We start from the raw sequence: 12635 nt of genomic DNA on the forward strand, positions 1-12635 counted from the left end.
AAAAAAAAAAAAAAAAAAAGAAAGAAAGAAAGAAAGAAAGAAAGAAAGAAAAAAAGAAAGAAAAGGAGCTTTCTTCAGCTAAGTAGAAAGCTCAGCTGGTGAGATGCTTGCCAAGCAATCATGAAGACCTAAGTTCTCCAGAACTCCAGTAAAAAGCTGGTGCTACACTTGTGCTCACCAGGTGGGTCCCTGGAGCTTACTAACCAGCCAAACTAGAGTAAATGAGTTCCAGGCCGGTGAGAAACTATCTCAAAGATCCAGATGGAACACCTGAGGAACAATACCTCCAAGTTGACCTCTGGCCTCTACAAGCACATGACTGTATCCCCACACTCATCCAGCACACACATGGAAACACACACACAATGGAGGGGCTAGAGTGTGGCTGCCGTTTCTCCCTCACCTAAGACAGAAGAGCTGCACTCTGGTCATCAAGTGTGCTCAGCTCTTTCATCTGTCTCAAGGACAGAGAAACTGGCTTATCTCATCAGTGTCCCCTCTGTGCTTATCCCCTGCCTAGCTGTGACACCCCCCCCCCCCCCCCCCCCCCGTGAGACTGAGTAGGATTCCAGGCATTTCTCCCCATCTGACAACCTTTCATCTTACTGGGTGTTTCTAGTGCGGCTGGTGATTGAATCCAGTGTTATCCTGCAAAGCAAACACTACCCAGGAGCTACTGACACCCTCCGCCTAACAGTCTTTTAAAAAGGAAATGGCTCCTCACACACAGGTGAGCACATACATTCATTTTAAAGATAGGGACACAGGTAAGGCCAACTCAAAGACCAAAGGTGAGTCGTCAATGGAGAAACCACTTCAGACTGTCTCTCTGAGACAATGTGGTCACCAGACTCATACAAACAGGCTCTTTCAAGTCACCTCAGCAACTATGAGAAAATGTTCCATGTACTCCAGGCTTGGCATGAAATGCAGAACAAAGCCAGTGATTATAGAAGTAGGCAAAGAGCCGGGCAGTGGTGGCGCACGCCTTTAGTCCCAGCACTTGGGAGGCAGAGGCAGGCAGATTTCTGAGTTCGAGACCAGCCTGGTATACAGAGTGAGTTCCAGGACAGCCAGGGCTATACAGAGAAACCCTGTCTCGAAAAAACAAACAAACAAAAAAAAAAGTATGACAAACAGACATACACTGTGGGCCAGACCCCACATGGAGTTTTAAATTTAGTCTTCATGGGGTTGGTAAGATGGCTCAGCTGGTAAAGGTGCTTGCCACCAAGCCTGATGAACTGAGTTGGCTCCCAGGACCCATGTGGTGAAGAGAGAGAAAAAACCCTCTAAGTTTTCCTCGGACTTTTACACACTATACAACAAAAGTATATCAATTAAAAATTCCATCTTCATAATATCTGTGAAGAAGATTTTAACAATAGCACAGGTTCACAGATGAGGAAAAAAGAGGCCAAGGGAGGTTAAGGCATTTGTTTGGAGTCACACAGTTAGAAAACAGTAGAGCCAACACCTTCTAACACTGTCTTATGAGGAGGTCACATGACCCACTCAGTCCAGGGAGGCAAATACTCTCCTCTGAACAAAGCCCTGTAGAACTGAATACACGTCAGGCTAAAGGGTACAGGATAGAGGCTGCCACATATACCAGCAGAATTCCTCAGATGTTGAATAGCAGGTAACTTTAGGCCCCATCTACCTACTGAAACAGCAGGAACAGCAGGTTTGGTAACATGGCTAGTAAAAGCCTGTCTGGATAAGCTTGCCAAGCTGTGAGTCTCTTGGGATTTGGATGAGAACTGATTAATCAAAGCCATCTCTTGAGGCTCACAGTAATTAAAAGCTTCAAAATGAAAAGGGCCCAAAGGTAGAAAAGTACCAAATGCAAGCAAAAGTCCTTCGTCAGCACTGAGCCTCAAGAGCCTCATTTCAGAATCAGGTGTCAGCTTCCCAGTAATCTACCAACAGTGCCACAGTCCTCAGGATCAAAACAAAACAAAACAAAACAAAACAACCCTGCCAGGGAGGGTGGACATGCCTTTGAGCCCAGCACTCAGGAGGCAGAAGCAGGTTGATCTCTGTGAGTTCAGGACTGCCAGAGCTACATAGTGAGACCCTGATTTAGAAAAGAAAACTAAATAAATAAAAAATAAAACAAAATAAACAAATTAGTTAGGACTTCTTTGGGACAACATTATGTTAATTAAAATAAGAAAGAAACCAGAGACCACAGAACAAAGCTTGTTACAATCTCTGCTTTCCCAACCACCAAAGGGAATACTTTCTGGAGAATTGTGGTCTCTACTCAGCAGGCACAGTGTGGAGTGTCGTCCACTGCAGGTCTGGGACTATGCCCACCTGGGAGTTGTATATAGTAGGCCAAAGATAGAATTGCAGAAGACAGGAGAGTGATTCTGCTCCTGAGAAACTTGTGACCAAAGCTCTGAGGGGAACCCTGAGATGGGTGGAACATCAGAGAAGTTCTCTAAGGTGAAGAGAAGACTGGGCAGCTATGGAAAGATGGGTGACATGGCAAATACTCATTCAACACCTGTATTCCAGTGTAACAAGGCAGGGACTGGAGAACAGTGGAGCTGCCAATGCTGCTACAAGCAGGCTCTGACTCACTTCACTGTCATGATAATCCACTTAAAACAAGGGCCAGGATACCATGTTCAAGCCCAAAGAAGCCCAGGGATTAAGTAGTAAGTAATAATGGTAATTATTTTCCTTAATATATAAAAAGCCACCACTAAGCCAAATATGGAGACACATGCACTTGGGAGGTGGAGCCAAGAGGAATGGAGTTTGAGGACTGGGCTGGGCTACATACACAGCAAGACCATACCACAAAACAAAGACTTGGGAGAAGAGATGAGCAAATGAGGTTAGAGAAGGAAGTAAAGGCTCAGGGATGGCCTTGGAGGGCAGTATGGTACACTCTGCCAGCAGAAGACACAAAAGTATTGTCAAATATCAAGTGGCATCTGCCACTGCCCAGCAATGCCACCTCCTAGACATTTTCTTCCCTTGCATGCCTGGAACTCACACTTTGCTTTCTCCTCTGACCCTACTGGCCATGCCTTCTCCTTTGCTTTGCCTCTTCTTCTCCTTCTACAGGAGAGCTGAGGGGCTCATGCCCAATTCTCTCCTCTTCTCCATCTATACTATTTCACCTCTGGAGATCTCATACACAGTCTGACAACTCACACTTAGTACCTCTGATCCCTGCCTCTCACTGCAACTCCCAGTTCAATTAGCCAATCCTCCTAATTGATGATAGCTCCTCTTGAAAGTCTCTATAACTAGCAGGGGCTCAAATTGCACAAGATCACAACTAACCTCTGGCAGCCTTTCCTCCCCAAACTGCTACCCTGCAGTTTTCATCATCCACGTTCTACCAACACCATCTGTAACAGGCTCCTGGACTAAAACCTCAGTTTCTTGACTGTAGGGGAATTTAAATACAACAATATGGCTGATCTGGCATGGGATCACATCCAAAGACCTTCTAGGTCTGTGTGATCTGGCTGAAGTGCCACATGTTTAATCTCTCTGGCTGGAATACAGACAGACCTTTAATCCCAAACAATGAAGGTATGGTCAGTTTGTAGAATCAAGCAGCCATGTTTGAAAGTGATGTCTAATTGAGAGGCAGACAAAGTGATGAATGAGAGAAAGATTTAACAGAATGAGTCAGAGATAGGACACTCCCAACCCTCAGGAATAGAGAAGCTGGGAATCAGTACAGTGAGTTCTTTTATGAGTTCATTCAATTCAGTGCAGGTCAGCAGAGGCAGTTTATGCCAGAGAATAAGAAGGAGCCAGAAGCTCCTTAAAACAAATTGCCAGAGCTAGTTTGAGGCCAAGCACAGCAATTCAGTGAGAAGCTAAGAAAAGCCAGATTGAATCAGTCAGATTGGAGAGGCATTTGAGCCACAACAGCTAAGATGAACCAACCAGCCAGAGTTCAGAAAGAGCTAGAAAGGGTGTACTTATTATTCATCAGCAATCCTCCTAAACAACAATTACATCTGGTGAATGAAAGCTACACTTACACTCCATCACGTTGCTCCCATACCCCATATCTGGGATTGAACAACCTAGGTCCTCTTCAAGACCATTTTAACCACAGAGCCACCTCTCCAGCCCAGGCTTCTTCTCTAATCTACAGTACTTTGCTAGGAAGACTTTTTCTCTGGATAGCTTCATGTCCTGGAGCTTATTCCTTTTGAGTCTTGGCTCAGACGTCACCTTTTTTTTTTTTTTCCTTAATAAAGACAAGGTCTCTTTATGGAGTCCTGGAGCTTGTGATATAGATGGCTCCAGCTGGTCTTAAGCTGGTCTTAAACTTAGAGAATTCTGCCTTCCAAGTGCTGGGATTAAAGACACCATACCCAGCTGTTACCTTCTTCTTAAGGCTTCTCTGACCACTTACTTGATTTTGTAGCTCTCACTCTCTCCCTCCCATCTTCTCTCCCTCACTCTCTCACACATACATACAGTATACATATGTTGATCAGAGGATATCTTGGAGAAATTAGAAATTGGTTCTCTCCTTCTACCATGTGGAATGCCAGCAGAATCAAATTCAGATTGTCAGGCATGGTGGCAAGTGCCTTTATCCACAGAACTATCTTGGCAGCTCTACATTAGTTCTTTTATTATTAATGTTTTTTAGTCAGGGTTTCAAAACGTAGCCTTGGCTGGCCTAGAACTTGCTAGTAGACCAGGCTGGCCTTGAACTCACAGAGTTCTGCCTCCCAACTACTTGGAGTTGTGGGATCAAAGGTGTGCATCACCACACACATCTTCCCTTGACTGTTTTTAGACAAGGTCTTGTTATTTGGCTCAGGCTGGCCTGGAACTCACTAGTGGTCCAGGATAACCTTGTATTCATGATCATCCTGTCTCAGTGCTGGGTTACAGGTTTGTACTATTATGCCTAGCTGACTGCTTTATCCAAAGCAGTATACCTCTTCAATCTCCAACACTGTCTAACCCTCTTTCCCATTTTTCTCTTTCGAAGTATTTCATATTATAAACAGTATTTATAGTGTCTATTTATTCTTCCACAATGCAGATTTCATGAGAGCTAGGACTCAGATTAGCTCACTACTGTATTCCTGCCTCTTATATAAAGTGAACAGGTGCTCAGCACACATTGATAACTAATGCTCAACTCTTAGGGTAATTTCATGTTTTGTAAGCTAGTCTCAAACTACTGTTGACTATTGTGAAATGGAAAATGCTAGACCACCAAGCTCATTTCACAGCCAGTAAGAGGAAGGTTAAACATAAAATGATCAGAGAAGAAATGGCACAGAGGAGATGAACAGGTGGCAACATCTCAAATGGGGGAAATGGGCTGAGAGGAGAACTCAGTGGCAAAGCATTTGGCTAGCATGCACAAGCCAGAGCTTCCATCCAACCACAGGACCACAAAAAATTAATTAATTAAAAATATATACTTGTGGTAGTTTGAGTGTATAGGCTTAGATGTTTGAATGCTTGGTCCCCAGTTGGTAGAACTATTTGGGAATTATTAGGAAGTATGGCCTTGTTAGAGGAGGTGTGTCACTGTGGGTAGGCTTTGAGGTTTCAAAAGTCCACACCATTTCCAATTCCCTCCCCCCTCCCTCTCCGTCTCCCTCATGCTTGAGGATAAGATGTGAGCTCTCAGCTACTGCTCAAGCCCCATGCCTGCCTTCTGCCATGTTCTCTACCATGATGGTTATGGACTCTAACCTTTTGGAACACCGAGTCCCCAGATTAAATGCTTCCTTTCATAAATTGCCTTGGTCATGGTGTCTCTTCACAGTAATAGAAAAGTAACTAAGACAATAATAAAATGGAGGAGAGACATGTTCAGGCCCCTTTCTTCAGTGAGGCAGGCCATAACTTGTGCCTGCAGGTTCAAAATGAACATATCATAAGAGGTGGGCACTGTGCCATGGCTGCTGCAATGGGGGCACCACCAGGCCCTCAAGGATCTCAGACCATCAGGTCCTCAGTGTCACTGCGCTGTACTTGCCGATCCAACAGGATTATCCTCTCCTGCCCTAGTATGGCTGCTCCAATTTATCCTTCAAATCTCAGCTTAGATGGCGTCACTTTAAAGACACATTCCCTGCATCTACTACTTAAGAAGGTATTTATATGCTACTCTCCAGTGTGTCTATACATGTGCACACACTCACCAAGCATCTATCATGACTTGGAAGCTGTTTTATGTGCACTGAAGGAAAAAGAAATCTTTGCAGACAAGCAAGATTAAGATCAAAACAAAAACAAAACAACAAAAGACAGATCTGGCAGAAAGAAAGAAAGAAAGAAAGAAAGAAAAAAAGAAAGAAAGGAAGGAAGGAAGGAAGGAAGAAAGGGCGAGCCAGGTGGGCGGTAGTGGCACACGCCTTTAATCCCAGCACTTGGGAGGCAGAGGCAGATGGATTTCTGAGTTCGAGGCCAGCCTGGTCTACAGAGTGAGTTTCAGGGACAGCCAGGGCTACACAGAGAAACCCTGTCTTGAAAAACCAAATCAAAAAGAAAAAGAAAAAGAAAAAGAAAAAAGAGAATGAAAAGAAAAGATAAGAAAAGGCAGGAAAGGAGGCCAGCAAGCATGGAGAAGGAGGAAAGGAGGTTGAAATTTAACTAGTGGCCACAGAAGGCCTCTTTGAGGTGAAGAATGTTTGGAAAACATCAGTCAGACCAAGGGAACAGCTGGAGCTAGGTCTGGGGCTCTGTAATAGAGCAGAAGCTCAGCAAGCATGAGGTCCTGGGTACCATCCCCACCAGCAGAGCAGAAGTGGGAGCACGCCTAGTGTCTGAGGAGAGTGGGTGGATGGGCAATGAACACACTGAATGGGACTGAGGACTGAATATCAGAAGAACAGCTTGCCATCACTGAAAGAGTGTGGGCTTTACCCTGCTGTAATGGAATCCAGGTGCATTTTAAGATGCTAGGTGTCTATTTTAATAGGATCTGACTTCTATGTCTTCTGTTTTCCTCACACATCTTATTAGTTTTGTATTATGGCATTTGTTTTCTATTTCTGCTTTGTCTCTCCCCCAAGAGAAAGCAATACTTACGGCAAAAACTAGGTCTGGCTTGTTTACCTACTGGTACATCCCAGTGCTAGACTCTAGTGGGTCTCAATAAACACTGAATGAATGAATGAATGAGTACTAGACTTAGGAAGTCTCTATTGTCAGAATCATAACACCAAGCACTTCAACTGTTCAACATAAAGAATGAAGATGGGCTGGGCTGTGGTGGCACACGCCTTTAATCCCAGCACTTGGGAGGCAGAGGAAGGTGGATTTCTGGGTTCGAGGCCAACTTGATCTACAGAGTGAGTTCCAGAACAGCCAGAGCTACACAGAGAAACCCTGTCTCAAAAAACAAAACAAAACAAAACAAAAAACAAAAAAGAATGAAGATGGAAGTAGACTCAGCAGCTAGCGTGACACAAAAACTGTCTTTCAACCTCAAAGAGCTTAAGACCAAAAAGCAATCAGGGTGTGGTTAAAAGAATAAGCTGCCCAAGTCTACTCCTGTATGTAACATAGCTGGGGAAGTACTTAAAGCAAACATCAAAGCACTGGCTCTAAAGCTTTTGAGGAAAGCGTCAGTGAGATGGCTCAGTGGGTAACAGTATTTGTCTGACAGCCTGATCTGAGCCCTCAGTGGGACCCTGATAGTGGCAAAAGAGAACCCACTCTCAAACGTTGTTTTCTGATTCTCATTGGCCATGGCAACGGCATCCCTGAACCCTCACTAAATAAATAAATAAATAAATAAATAAATAAATAAATAAATGTAATTAAAGGTTTTTTTTTGGGGGGGGAGGTTTGTTTGTTTGTCTGTTTTTGGTTTTGTGAGACAGGGTTTCTCTGTATAGCCCCAGCTGTCCTGGAACTCACTCTGTAAACCAGGCTGGCCTCAAACTCAGAAATTCGCCTGCCTCTGCCTCCCAAGTGCTGGGATTAAAGGCGTGCGCCACCACAGCCAGGCAGCCAAGTAAGCAGACAATTACACTCACTGTGATCACTTACTTCCACAGGACACTAAAGGGCAGCCAGCTCAGACCTCTGCAACATGGGGATGGGGATGGAAATGACAAGCACCAGGCAGCAAAGGAGCCGGACAGGAACAGCAAGTGTGGGCTGTGCACAGAGCAAAGACAAACACAGGTGCAGCCTGCAGAGGAGGTGAGTCTGAGAGTGACTGCAAGGTCAAAGAGTAGAGTGGGAAGCTGAAGATAGAAAGATAGAGAGCAAGGTAGAAGCAAAGCCTGGAAGGGCTTGGAGGAACCACTCACAGAGTTCCCAGGAGACAGGCTTTCTCTGTGCAGCCCTGACTGTCCTGGAACTCACTCTGTAGACTAAGCTTGTTCCAAGCTCACAGATCTGCTTGCCTCTGCCTCCCAAATGCTGGGATTAAATTAAATTAAAATCATACGCCACCAAACCTGGCAAAGTAGTTTTTTTTTTTAATTTCCCCAATTTTTTCCCTAGAGTATTTTTTCCTCTCTATGTAAAGTGATAAAAAGAAATCAGGGGAAAAAAAGAAAAGAAATCTCTTCTGGTTGTTGATAATCTCAGTAGCACATCTTAGGAAAAAAGACCTGTTGAGAAACAGAAGTGCCTTCAAGGGACAAGTACCCCTCAACCATCTGAGCATATCAAACTATAAAGCCTAAACAAACCATGCCTGCTTCCTGTCACCACTGCAGGCTTTGGTGCCAGCGAGAGGGTTTGGGGGGAAGTGAGCAGTCAGACATGCAGAAGATGAAAGTCCAAACCCAGCCCCTGCTGGACCCACAACAAACTGTCTTCAACTACTTTTAGAAAGAGAAGTAAGAAGAGCAGGAGCGGTCCTTAGTGTTTAAAGGTCTAGTTGGAGAACAAAGCAATAACCTCACAGGGCTGACAGCCTTCCTCCAACACAGGCCCCAGCAGGTACCATGGCGTAGGGTCAACAGTAAAATGCTCTGCAGGATACCCTCACCCAACACCTCAGATGTTGCTGGATATGTTGCTGGAGATGGCTCAGCAGTGTTTTCTTATGATTACTCTGAGACAAGGTCTTTTTATGTAGCCATGGCTGGTACTTACCATGCAGATCATGTGGGCCTCCTTTCACCTCAGCGTCTTGAGTGCTGGCTGGGGTTACAGGCGTGGACCACCACGTCTCCCCAAAACCCTTATTTTTCTTGGTGCTGGGAACAGAAACCAGCCTTGCATATGCAGGGGGAGTGCTCTACCATTTCATCTACATATCTTATTAGAATAGAAACCCAATTGAAGTGAGTTATCCAGGTCACATAAGTAGGAAGCTGCTGACCTGGGGCTGGAGACAGGAGATGACTGGCAGGGTGTCGGAGTGCTCATTCCACTGGACCTCTGAGCCCTTTCAAGCTACCCGGTGTGAAGCTTCCAATCAACCCACACTCATCAGATGATCTCTACAGAGACACCGAAGGTCTGATTCTCTGGGACTAGCAAAGTCCTCTTGATAGTTCCTAAGAGGCAAAGGGACTGGTGGGCTCCATTCAGGACGGAGTTCCAGGGCTCTGTTTATGTTCCTACAAGTTGCTTTATCTTCAATTATCCCTTGGAAGGATAGGGATAAGGTGACACTATTAAGTTTCTGTGAATTCAATGGAACTAGAAAAACATCACAGAGCCCATGACAGACAGACAGACAGACAGACAGACAGACAGACGAGCTGGGTGTGATGGTTCAGCTCTGTAATCAATCCTAGAACTTGGGAGACTGAAGCAAGAGGGCTGCTATGAATTCAAGACACATGAGATCCTGGCCACACTGGGCCAGAGTGAGACTGGCTTAAAAAAAAAAAAAAAGCAATTAATGTAACATTTTTACTTACTACTTTTCTCAAAAGCACAAGGAAACCTTCACAGGCTCATTACAGTTCCTTGCACTCAAGAGGAAGTAGGAAGATAGTCTCTCTTGTGTTGCTGCTGTCAGGGAAACTAAGGCATAAGGAAGGAACAACAAAATGTCTCCAAAGGAAAAGAGCCTCACCACCTAGTTACCAAGTCACCTTCCCATCTCCCAGGCCGACTATCCCAGGCACCATGACAGGCCAAAGCCCTGTCCTTTGGGTCTGTTCCTCTAGAACTAGGAGCCCTAGGGGGTCCCGTTTTTCCCCTCTTTACTGCAAAAGGAATAAAGTGCAAACATGATGAAGAGAATGTCTGGATATCAGTTTCAAGAATAGCCCATTTGGTGTCTTACAGTTCCTATTAGTCAGGAAAACCTTCAGACTCTTTCCCTGAAAGTCAAAACACTGACAGCAACAACCTGCGACTGCACAGCCTCCTAATGAAAGTGAATCAAATGCTCCTCATGAACATCAGACCAGACAGGAGGCAAGAAGGCTGCGTCCCGACACCAATCCAAACAACACAATGGCGACAACATATCAAATCACTCCTACACCCCAAACCAGCTCCAGGTACTTTTGTGCCCGGGCTTTGATGGTCTCTGGAGACCTGCATAGGAAGCCTGGTTTTGCCTCTACTACTCGAATGACCTTCCTTGTGTGATTTAACCTCCCATGGCTCTGTGTCCTCCTGAGTAAAAGGAGTAAAGCAATAGTAGCTACCTTCCAGGGGCTGCTGTGAGCTCAGCACACAAAGTGCTTAGCACAGTGGTTCGAAGTCAAGTAAGTGCTGGATAACCAGTGACAAGACACTCTTGTTGTATTAGAACTAGTACAACGTGTCCCTGAGGATCCAAAGGACGAGGGGCCGGCGGCATAAGGCCATTTCTAGATGTTTGCCCCATTTTCGGGCGGTGGCTAAGCAATAAGGCTCTGAACGAGGAGGCCTTAGGTTGGCAAAGGAGTGAGAAGGGAAAAGCAGAGCGCAGGAGAGGCCTAAGTCCAGGAGTCTCTCCAGCCGTCCTCTCCAAATAGGACTGCGGACCTGAGATGACGGGTTGACGCCGGGCGGCCAAGCCGTCCTGAATGAATGAGCAGGCAGCCCTTTCACCTTCACCCACTCGTGGCCCGCACCCCTCCAGCGTAGCGTCCTCTCCGTGACCTCTGACCTCGCAGACCCCTCCCCTCGGACCCCTTTAGTTTTTTTTTTTTTCCTATCTTGCCGGACTGCCTTTTTCCTCACCCACAAATCCAAACGGCTCCGGGTGCCGAGGATCGGCTCGCTTCAGCAGCAAAATGTCCGCAGCCTCCGCCTCCCTCTCCTCCGGTGCGTCGCAGCAGCCGGCCGCTCCAAGCCTCACGGCTGTCACCTGCCGAGCGGAAGTGAGCGGCCTTCGCGCGGAACTTCCGGTGGACGCACACCCCGGGGCGGGGTCAAGGGTGCAACCCGGCAGGAGGAGCTGGGGACTTGTTGGGCGGGGCCTGGGTGGGAAGGGCGGGGCCTGGTGGGAAGGGCGGGGTCTGGTAGGAAGGGCGGGGCCTCAGCAGGGCCGGCCTTTGTGAGAATTGAGGGCCTAGAGGGCTAAGCAGCTAGGGCAGTCTGGAGTGTCCTTGCTCAGAATCTCTGGACAGGCTCCCTCTCAAGCACCATGAAATCGAAAGGATCTTGGAAGACTTTAAAATCCTTCTCTTTCTGAGTTACAGATGGGGAGACCTAGGCCAACATCGCTGGCCTAGTAAAGGGGAAAGTCAAAACCGAAGCTATAAATCTGATCAGCCGCTGGACTGCGCCTGTCTGCTAGGCTAAAGCTAGATTTTTTCTGTTGTCCTTGGAAAATTCATTGTTCTAGGAGGAAAACATAAGCTACATCCAAGACTTCTCATCCAAGGGGTACTTCACAGTGAGCTAAGGCCAGGACCTCAACTGATACAGCCATTTCATTCCTTTATTTTTTTATTTTTTTATTTTTTGGTTTTTCGAGATAGGGTTTCTCTGTATAGCCCTGGCAGTCCTGGAACTCACTGTGTAGACCAGGCTGGCCTCGAACTCAGAAATCAGCCTGCCTCTGCCTCCCAAGTGCTGGGACTAAAGGCGTGCGCCACCACTGCCCGGCTCATTTCATTCCTGACTTTGGTCCTATTAATTTTCTCTTTCTAATAGATAACTTGTGCTCATCTGCTTTAAAACATTTTAAAACCTGTATTCTAGCATTTTTATTAAACTAACAATATCTGCATTGCAGAGAAAAAGGAAAATATTAGTGGGAGCTAGAGAGATGGCTCAGCAGTTAAGAGCACTGACTGCTCTTCCAGAGGTCCTGAGTTCAATTCTCAGCAACTACATGGTGGCTCACAACCATTTGTAATGGGATCCCATGCCTTCTTCTGGTGTGTCTGAAGACAGCTACAGTGTACTCATACACATGAAATAAATAAATAATTCTTTTTTAAAAAAAGAAATATATTAGTAAGAAAAGAAAGACAAAATTAAAAAAACATGTAGGCTCCTAAGACAATCATTTTTTAACACTTGGATAGCCTCCTAGATGTGATATGTCTGACTTTTTATTTTATTATTTGTGCATTTGTTACTGTTTTTGGAACAGGAACCTGCTATGTAACCCAAGCCAGTCCCAGTATTGAGATCACAGTAATGTACTACCATGCCTGGTTTACACAGTGCTGGGATCTAACTCGGAGCTTTGTGCATCCTGTGCAAGCACTCTAACAACTGAATCGCTGTCACCTTGACTGACCTGG

At 45.7% G+C, this 12635-nt stretch overlaps 1 protein-coding gene across 1 annotated transcript in view; it reads right to left on the minus strand.

Moving 5' to 3' along the window:
• Positions 1–11281, minus strand: part of Ap1b1 (adaptor related protein complex 1 subunit beta 1) — a 51044-nt gene extending 39763 nt beyond the window's left edge. Inside the window, exon 1 of the mRNA XM_031339896.1 lies at positions 11119–11281. The gene's annotated coding sequence lies outside the window, so the exon portion shown is untranslated. The remainder of the gene's footprint in view (positions 1–11118) is intronic.
• Between the last annotated feature and the right edge of the window lie 1354 nt (positions 11282–12635).

Source organism: Mastomys coucha, unplaced genomic scaffold, assembly GCF_008632895.1.
Source record: "Mastomys coucha isolate ucsf_1 unplaced genomic scaffold, UCSF_Mcou_1 pScaffold22, whole genome shotgun sequence".
Classification (NCBI taxonomy): Eukaryota; Metazoa; Chordata; class Mammalia; order Rodentia; family Muridae; genus Mastomys; species Mastomys coucha.